This window comes from Meriones unguiculatus, chromosome 10 (assembly GCF_030254825.1).
Source record: "Meriones unguiculatus strain TT.TT164.6M chromosome 10, Bangor_MerUng_6.1, whole genome shotgun sequence".
Taxonomy (NCBI): Eukaryota; Metazoa; Chordata; class Mammalia; order Rodentia; family Muridae; genus Meriones; species Meriones unguiculatus.
Genome location: NC_083358.1, coordinates 38,506,090 through 38,516,321, shown reverse-complemented (window position 1 = coordinate 38,516,321; position 10,232 = coordinate 38,506,090). Strand labels below are relative to the sequence as shown.

At 42.5% G+C, this 10,232-nt stretch overlaps 1 long non-coding RNA gene across 1 annotated transcript in view; it reads left to right on the top strand.

The window, feature by feature from the left end:
- The first annotated feature begins 486 nt into the window (after window positions 1–486).
- LOC132657027 (uncharacterized) overlaps window positions 487–10,232 on the top strand; it is a 29,444-nt gene continuing 19,698 nt past the window's right edge. The window contains exon 1 of the long non-coding RNA XR_009594871.1: window positions 487–819. This is a non-coding gene — a long non-coding RNA (uncharacterized LOC132657027). The remainder of the gene's footprint in view (window positions 820–10,232) is intronic.

Here is a 10,232-nt window from a genome sequence, read left to right as displayed (position 1 = left end):
CCCATTTTTTAACAGAAAAAAAATATGAACAAGTTCAAAGGCACATTCATGAGGCTTTTCATGAATCTTTTTTAAAACTAGTAGAGAGAATGGAGAATAGGAAGAAAAGGGAGAGAAGAATTTGGGCTAGTAGAACTTGGAAGTTGAGGAGACGATTAAATTTTCCCTTCAGTAGAAATGTCAGCAGCCTTGATGCTCCCAGTGTTCGTGGAGTCTAGATAGAAGTTCGTCTTGTCACGGGCTCATTAGTATTCATCATTAATTCATATTTTCAAAGCAACAAAGGAGCAAACAGTAGCAGGAAGAATGAGGAGATGTCAAATCCTGGGAGTGACATTTCAGCACAGTGTTCCCACTGAGGTTATCTGAGTGTTGTGCTGTTTCGAAAGCCAATCCAAACACAGGGAGGAGACAGCGGGACCTCCCACCTCTGCGGCAGGCAACCTCCACTCCCAGCCCATCTCCTTTACTCCAGAAAGTGCCTCACATGACAGAAATGACTTTAGGAAGTGTGTGTTTTGTGCCAGGTGCATAACACTGCTATACAGTACATAGTAATGGCTACTGCATTGTTCATATAGTAAAGGCAAGGTGACCCAATGCATAAAGGTCACCCAGAGGCTGGGTGCTGTGGCTGAAACTCAAACCAAGGCAGTCTGGTTGTAGAACCTGTTTTCATGGCGACACTCCCACAAAGGACATCTGTCATCTGCTGGGCTATAACATCCCAGCCTTTCTACTACCTGACACGAGGACATGTGGTTTCTTCATGGTCAAAGTGTAGACTGAAGCAAGACCTTCCTTCATCTTCATGATTTGGTGAGCCTCGTGTCCTGACCAGGAGGTGACAAGCAAGACTGGTGTGGTTTTCTACTGAGAGGAAAGTTCTGAAGTTTCTCTGAATGAATGGCTGTGGGAGTGGGTTATGTAAAAGAAATTGTGTTTCCAATTTTAGAATGCACATATATACATACGTATGTGTGTGTGTAGGATAGCTTGCTTGCCCTCTCCTCTGCTGTCCTCTTTCTCTCCCTGCTCCTTCCCTCTCTCCCTCCCTCTTTCCTTCCTTCCCTTTCACCTATACTTATGCAATGTACGTTTCAACATAGAAAGTCCTCCCTTTCTTTGATTTTCTATTTTCTTGTTCTTCTTAACAATTCACACAGCAGCCTTGCCTGGCTTCCCATGCCTTATCAGGTTCCAGGGTAAGAACAGAATACAAGGATGAATACATGAAGGTTCTTGTCTTGGATGTTGGGGTGCAGTGAAGGGGGAATGTGATATTTCCAGACACAGAAATGGAAAGCCACCACAGAAAACGAGAGCCAGCCTTTACCAGAGCTCTTGGGCATTCTAAGCACATAGGTTAATGTGTGTTAGATGCTGTCATCTGCTTTTTATTTCTAGTGAAAAGGGGTCTGACTATGTGGCCCAGGCTGGCCTTGAGCTCCTCCATCCTCCTGCCACTGCCTGTGATTACACAAGACTCTTCCCACACCCAGCTTCTAGTGTCCTTATTTTATGCACAGCAGAAAAAGGCACAAGATGCCTATGGACTCCCAGCTAGTGTTACAAGGTCAAGAACCTTGCTCCAGGCCCACAACCTTTCTGCTTTACAAGTAAATTATTCTAAGGGAAAAGAGCTCCGGGTGTGTGAATCAGCCACACAGGAGGCTGACATCTGAACTAGATCTTGGCAGAGAAGCAGAAGTTGACCAGGCAAGGGAAATATAAGCCATGCAAGGAGGACTGGCCCTTCCTTGCAAGGCCCCATGGATGTGAAAATCATGTAGACTAACAGAGGGTGGGTAACAGTGAGGGCTACAAGATGGGTAGATGGCCAAACCCAACTGTTTTAAACAGAAACTCACCTGGCCTACTTGGTGGGTAATACAGAATAGTTGAGGGTTCAAAGCACAAGGTGTACTTGGTGAACTCCAGTGAGAACATTCTCTCCATGATAAAAAAATAAAAATAGAAAGAAAGAAAAGAAAAGAAAAACAAATGAAAACAAAACAAAACAAAACAACAACAACACAAATGAAATCAGGAGTATGGCTCCTTCCAGAGAATTCTTTTGGTATTAGTTTTAATTCTTTGAGGATGGTTTTTCTTCACTTTCTCAGAAAAGTCTGAGTCTACTCAAAGTGCAGTAGAGGTGGAAAAAGGAAAAGTTATTTAGTCTGTCAATCCGAACACCGTTTTGGACTGTGTGGACCTGGGTGTGTGTGTGTGTGTGTGTGTGTGTGTGTGTGTGTGTGTGTGTATGGAGGGGGAGGGGTGACTGTGGAGGTGGCCCATGAGATGGAGTCAGAGATGAGCTTCCTCCTGGTTTGACCATAAGAGAGAAGCTTGCAGGCTTACCATCCCCACCCTTTTGTGAGCTCTGCTTGTGCCCCTTTCTCCCACAGATAGTAAAATACAGAGAAGCAAGCCTGCAGCCCTGCAGTAGCACAGTTAGGCCTGACTGTGGACGCCATGATGGGCAGGAAGGGCAGAGTGATTGTCTTGCTGTTTGAAGGTCCTTCAGGTGACCTCCAGGTGGATTTGTTAGTTTCACCTAAGAGCGTCCTCTGCTAACCTGATTCTGACTGATCTGAGAAAGACTGCCACCATCGATGAATGAAGTCTGCTGTGGTTGTAGCAGGGCTTGAGACAACACTTGGCTGAGTAGCTGTTGTCACTGATCAAAACCTCTGATGCAAATGAACGCCGAGTAGCCTCCATTTTTAAACTATGCACCTCATACATGATGCTATGTGTCGGGGTTTAACTGAGGCCTTGTGGCTGGTTTTCTGACTTGGCCCCAAACAGAGAAGCAACCCACACCATGTGCAAAACACACATTAACACAGAATGATCTGGTAACACATGCTCACAGCTGGGAATGACTAGATATTGACCTGTGACTATGTATGAACTCGGTAGGACATGCTCAAAACCATTCTGGCCAATGAGTATGATTAGCCGACTTAGCCTTTTGTTTTGAAGTCTAATCTTAATCAGACCTTCAATTGTGGTGGTCTCAACTGTTCTGTGCAGAAGATTTTGTGTCTACACTACACAGCCAAAACTTGCAAGCTCGCTGTAAAAGATTGCCATCCCGGGCTCTGTCGTGAGCAGCATGCCTGAGTTAAATCAGGACAGTTTATTCCAGCTACACCCTGATGACAAGGGCAGATACGCAGCCCTCACTAGTATTAAAGGAAAACTGACTTTTTACAATTCATTTTACACTTGCTGAACGCAGAAAGTTTTTAGATAGAAATGAACCACGGGCAAATGTTCCAAGGGCCACATTCTCAAGGTATCCTTGCTGTTAGACCATCCAGTAGCATCTTGGGAGGGGCAACAAGACAAACAAACCAGCAGACAAACAGAAAACCCTTGGCCCTGGGAGGCAGGAGCTGAGGAAGGATTCAGGTGGACGTGAGGAGATGGAGGGGTGCTACCAGCAGACAAGTGTAATAAACTCTACTTATTTGGGACCTAATTATTTTTGTTTGAAAAAAAAATTCTGCCCACAGCAAAATAAGAGTGAAAGGAAAAAACAAACAAACAAACAACACATTGACAGAGAAACAGGTACAGAGAAGAGCTAGGAGAAAGGGGAGAAAGGAAAGAAGGGAAGGAGAGGAAGAGAGAGAGAGAGAGGGAGAAAATCCAAACGGGAAATTTTAGACTGAATATAATGAAGCTGTTAACATTTAACTGACTAACTTGCAAAAAGACAGCTTCTTGCAGTGTAACCCTACAGGCTCCCCGGGGCTTCCACTCGGCCCTGTTAGGCCCATCTGTGTTCACGGAGGCCCAGCCCACAGCATGCTCTGCAGTGGCAGAGCTGGTCCTCCATCACTGTCTGAGGGTGTTTGTACTGAGCGCTCTGAATGTGGCTCGGCCTCCCCAAGGGGCATCTCTCCCCAGTGCCTCTGACCTCCACCGAGAAACAAAAATCGCAGGCAGAGAAGTAGCTGTTTAAACATCCTTTGATTTCCCCCTCGTCATTTAGTAAATGCATTAAATGAAGCTGCAGATGTTTTACTGTCAACACAGCGCTGTGTTATGGTGTGTTATTTGCCTGATAGAAACATTTTATATACTGTAAATAAACACAGTTTTGTTAATTAGTTAATGAATTATTTTTTAATGCTCCATTAGGCTTTCGAAAGAAAAATAGCACAAGCTATTGAAAGTTCTCATTTTTAATAAACAGGCCTTGTGGTAAATACAGAATGTCTACTGTCTACTGAGATGCAGTTCTTGGCCTGGAATAATTACATCTCTATCTCTCAGTTTTAAGGTATTTTATGCTGCAGAGAGAATATTTTAGGTGTGCAATTAAAGTTCAGCAGTAGCGTCCAGAACCAAGAATGGAGTATCGGAACGCACAGAGGAAATCTTGGGGTTTGCCCACTTTTATATTTTAATTTTCTTACAACAAGGGAGTGCTTTAAACACATATTTGGGAAATAGAGAATTCTGTACTTAAAGGTCCAAGTCAGCCCTGAGAAATGCCAGAATTTTAGCAACAAAACAAACCACAAGCCTTCTTCGTTCTTGAGAGTCAGGCTGTTTTCCTCTAAACAAGGTCGGAAGGCTCTTTGCTGGAGTGTCTCGGTCCAGCAGTAGATTGGAAAAATGTCCAAGCAGGGGACGAGAGTTCTCTCCCGGATGAGTTCATTTCAATAGTCACTGTGTTTCATCCGATGCAGCTGGTTACATTTTTAATAGGCAGATGGCTAATTTTACAGTTCCAAGCCAAACTCTCATTGGATAGCATCCAGAAAGCCCGTGGTAGGGTAATGCCCAGCAAAAAGTTCAACAGGACACTTGGGGGGAACATATGCTAATGTCAGCCCTTTTACTTAACCGTCTTTAGAAAGAATATTCAGGGCTAAGCTGGGGGATTTTCATGGATGGGAGCCTAGCACCAGATGGGTGGCCAGCTAGGACATCCTTAGGGCCTAAGCAAATGCTCTTAATCAGGCTTGCATGGCCAGAGAGTCAAATAGCACCAAACCAGTCATCACTGAGTCATTTAAAAAAACAAAAAACAAAAGAGGAGAGGTGTACTTGTTTGTACACATGACCCAGCTAACCAGAGTAGCCATTTTCTTCCATCCACAGTCCACACCGCCGAAAAAGCCCGGAGTCCTAGGACCACCTCTGCATCGCAGCTGTCCTGTGCCTCAAGTTGTGAATACCGTCCCCCCTCCCCGCCCCCAACACACACACACACACACACACACACACACCTTCACATCCCCACAGGTGGGGTCCCCTTCCCCCAGAGTCAGAGAGGGAGGTTGTCCGTCCCAATTCAGCATTTTTTTCTAAACTGTTTGGAAATCGTGTTCTCCAAAGCAATGGCTATTTAGACATCTTAATTAAAAGAGAATTGGAAATATCTCCCGTTTTGGAGGGCATGTAATCAAGCATTTCTTATTCTCTGCAGAAGGACTTTGGTTCCCTCGTCACAAAAGGCTTTGAAATGTCCTAAAACAATCTCCCCCGCAGCTCAGAGTGGGGGTGAGGGTGGGTGGGAGTTAAAAAAAAACAAAGCAAAAAACAACAAACAATTTCTGGGGGGTGATAAAAGTCTTGGATGCAAAGTCTCCTCATTTTCCCCCATGTGATGAATCGCCATAGGGTGACTGGAGAAGGATTTAAGACCCACAATGGCAAACGCTGTTGTTTAAATGAAGCAAATGTTTACCTCTAAGCAAAATAAAAGATGAGGATCAGAAGGAAGAGGGGATCAAAAGAGCTTTCTCCAAACAGATTTATAAAAGAGAGTGATTTTTAAATGATTTCAACTCCTACTTTATAAAAATATTTTATGAGCCACTTTTCGGAAAATAACATGCTTCATGCTTCTGAAGGGTTTTCCTCCTCAGATCGCTTCCTGGAAATGGCGACATGACTTTTATTCCCTGGGTTGCCTGAAAAAGACCTTATTTAAAACAATGCAACACGGTTCCAACAAAGCCCAAAGCCAGTATCGGTACAGAGAAACCAGTCCTGCCCCTGACACCCCCCCCCCCAAGAAAATAACCTTCAAACCTCAGATTTAATTTGTAAATGCTTCATCAGAGTTTCTTTCAGAGGTCTGGAAAGCGGTTCATTTTCTTTTCCCGAACAGGTTGTGAAAAGAGTTTTCTTGCAGAGTTTTTGTTTTATAATCAAAATAATTCAAAAGAAGTGAAATGACTTTTCTTTTGAATTTTTTTTCTCTCTCTCCTGGTCAAAGTAGAAGAAGAAGGGTGGGGGATCTAACCAAATCTAAGACTTGCAGACAAAAGTTATAAACAATAGGGAAAACCTCAAAGATAGTTATAAATTATTCTGTCACTAAATTAAAGTATTGATAGAAGAAAATGTCTAAAAACTGCAAAATGAGTATTGGCCAAAATCAACAGAATCAGGGTGCTAGAGAAATTTTTCTCTAGGATAAATACCCACAAATACTTTGTATCGGCTTATTTTTAAAATCTATTTTCAAGAAACTTTATGCTAACATGAAGAAAAAAAAAGAACTTTGAAAAGGTGGAAAAATCCGAGAGACAAGCAGAAATAAGGACAGTTTTTAAACTACAAGCAAACTGTTTGCCCCACTTTGCTTTCTTTAGCAGTTCTCAAGGTATTTAAAACTTGAACATTAAAACTGCAGAATAATTTGCAAATGAATGCAGTTGCAGTGTGAAAATATAACTCACAGCTGAATGTGGGTTATTCAGACAAATGGCTGCTTTGTTCCAGGAGGGGAAGTAAAGTTCTCTGTTAATTTATTACAAACTGCAGCATTTCATCCCTGATGTCCAGGCAACAATGTTTTTTATTTCAAGTAATTTATAAGCACTTCCCAGAGCACTTAGCAGCGATGTCCTTGGCTGTTTGGCTCCCAGAAACGGAGTGTATATGTATTTACTGTGGGAATTTGTTTTTAATAAAACTGTTGTAAGGCATTTTTATTCCTTTGCTTTGTTACATTAAAACATTCTCTGCATAAGTAATGTATTTTATTCCACGCTGAAAGGCAGCAGATCACAGCCGGCAACTGTACTGGGGGGCGGGGGTGGTGGTGCAGAGAATAAGGATGGGAGAGGTAATGTTTAAAGAGAACCAGACTGTTTTCTGCTGTTAGGTGTGGCCTCTTCCTGGGCTCTCAGGGAAGCAGCAATTAGATGACCCCCAGCCCCTTGGGAGTTCCCAGAAGTCCCAGGATGCTAACACTCCAAAGTAAAATCCTCTTGAAAACTGATCTCTATTGAAAAATTTGAGTGAAACCTACATATATCCAGGTTTCTTGTGGACACCTGGATATTTACAACTTTATTTTATAAATTTAAACTTCTTTCTTTTTTTTGAGACAAAGTTTTGTTTTGCTTCCTCCGATGACCTGGCCTTGTGACGCTTCTGCCTCAGTCTTCTTAGTGTTACAACCAGGACCATCGGTGTTCATCATCATACCTACCATAGCTTCTGTGATACAGGATGGAGCTGTGGTGTGATTTTAGCTTTCATGAAAGACTTGTAGGATCATTTAGAAAGGTCTTGCCCCAGAGGAAGTTTTCCACCAATGTCAAGAGTCTTTCTGGAGAGTCTAGGTCCTCATTGTCCTTTAATCACTCCACTTTTCAAGAAGGGATGAGTAGGTGAAGGCAGAGCTCATCTGCCCATCTGCGTATCTAACCATCTTTTATGTAGGTTCAGTAGTTTCGAAACCTCAACAGAAAGAAGACTGCTTGCTGTGTCCCAGGAGCTGGTGCTGTAGGAAGCTCAGAGGTCATTTCTACAGGACTGTGTGTGCAGCCTCCAGAATGCTGTCTCTAAAAAATGTATCACATGGTATTTTGCTTGTGAGCACAATCAGTGAATCTTGGGCTCCAACACAAAGATTATAACATGCCTTGCAGCCTTCTGATTGCACAGGTTGACTAAGTTGGTAGATAATTGTACTTGCAACAGCAGACATGCTATATAATGTAATTTCATTATATGATGTTTGCTAATGAACATAGCTGATGGATTGAGTCTTATAACAGGCCTCACAGCCTCCCGGGGTCTAAGAGTTACATAAAATAAAGCCTCATAATTATCTAGACACATCTGAGAAGTTCTTTATAATTTAAAAATTACCTTGACTTTTAAAAAGAAATTTGATGAGCAATTACTCTATAACAATAGATTTTAAAACTTATTATTTAAAAATAAACGGGAGAACTGTTTGAACAAATTACCTTTAGGATAACCTAGCTTCCTGAACCCTGTTGGTTCTGGCCACTAACTTTTCAAGGAGTGAGGAGTAGAGTGAAATAGAGATCACTGTGTAAATCAGCCATAAGACAATAGTTTTTATTTGTAAAGGAGCCCGTGGGCCGGAGAACCAGGAAGCAGATATAAGGTAGCCAGACAATACCCTCTTGTCCCCCTCCCCCGCTTACTGCTGTCACTGTTCCTCATGGAAAAGCTTTGATTAATATGTCCTCCTATGCTTCCCATTTTCTTATTAAGAGTCAACATAGCTCTAAAAGATAAGCTTTTAGAAACTTTCCTGATGTTAGTGTCCCAGCCTTGATCACTTTGGTCTTCTGTGCTGGTGGCCACATGTATGTATATATGTAGGATTTGTCATGATTGAGAAGAAGTATGGACAACTCTTGTCTGGGCCTTGAGTATCTCACTTGTCAAGAAGGCAGCTGGATTGGGAGGAGAAAAAGCACAGGTGTTCCGACAAAGCATGGCCATGGTTGTAGAAAGGTTGGGCTCAGGGGGTTGAGTGTCTTCTGCATCTTCAAGTTTTTACAGAGTTCTAAGGACCCTCTCCAAGGCTGCTAACAACCTTGGTGCCTTGAATAAAGAAAAGTGTCAAATATTTTTTCTTAGGAAATAAATTCGCTTAAGAATTGGTGGAAGAAAACAGTGTTCACTTTGTTTTTTTTTGGAGAGAAAAAGAAAACATTAAAAGATAACACATCAATTCATGATTTGGCAGTGACAGCTGAGCATATTTAGCTGACAATGAAAACAATTATCTATCAATCAAGCCATCTTCGATTCAAAATTTGCCTAAACAAATATTTACCATGTATAACGAATCTCAGTGTTTCTGGAGGGTCTGCTTGTTCGTCTTCTAGATGAACAGATCTCAGTTCTTATTTGTTTCTGCCAAGCTGAGTTTAAAACCCCATTTTAAGCATGACCCTAACATAAGCTATAGTGGTTAACCTACATGTCACAGAGTCTTTGGGAAGGAAATATACTCAGTCCCCCAAAAGGAAAGGCCAAGATGGCCAAGATACCTAAATTCTGTTTCCCAGTGAACACTAAATCCAAGTAATGGAAGAAATCAAGTACTTACCCTAAAGGCACCTTTTACCTGATTCTGATTCTGAAACCTTGTCCCTTCTCTTTGGGGTATTTTGGTGTGGGTCCTTCAGAGCAGGTATACAGTGCCTCTATGAGCTAGTGGGAAGCTCTGAAGGAGTACCTCCCCAGCCTCTGGCCCAAGATACTCCTACCATTGTGACACTGGGGCAATGACTTTCCCATGCCTGTGTCTCTGTCTTCCCATTTAAATGTTTGGGGTAGCCATGACAGCACCTACCTCATAGGTGTGTGGACGCATATTCTATTTGTCACCAAAGCAACAAATACATACGGCAAATCCCTTCATGACTATGTCAAGGCTGAGCCTGGGTTAATGACTTTCTTCAGTGTAGTAGCATCTGCATTGAGCCTCAGCTTGGTTTGATGAGGAGGGGCATGCATACTTTCTGCCCACTTTACTCTTGTGAAAAGTGTTCCCTTCACCAACCACACTGCACAAGTTACTTGTACATTCTGTCTCCCTGAGTCTCTGGCTTTTTCGCCCTTTCAGTCTTTTCTTCTTGTCTCTGTCTCCTTGAGTTATCTCTCTACATCCTCAGTGCTATGGCTATGAGAGCAGTTTTTATTGATCTGTTATCATATGGCTTATGTGTCCCTCTTCTAAGTAAGCCATAGTAGGTGGGTGATGCTACTCAGAGATAACAGGATGCTAGGACTTCCAGGTGTTAAGAAAGTCTAGAGAACCATTATGGAAGAAGGTTGAAATCCAGGCTTAGAAGCCCCCTGAATAGGCTATTAGGTTTTGGGACCTCAGTTCTGCTCAGAGCTAGTAGGAAAAGTGCTCCATTAAGGGATAGGTGTTTCTGTTTCTAATCAAAGCTGGGGTAGCAGGGATGAAGGTC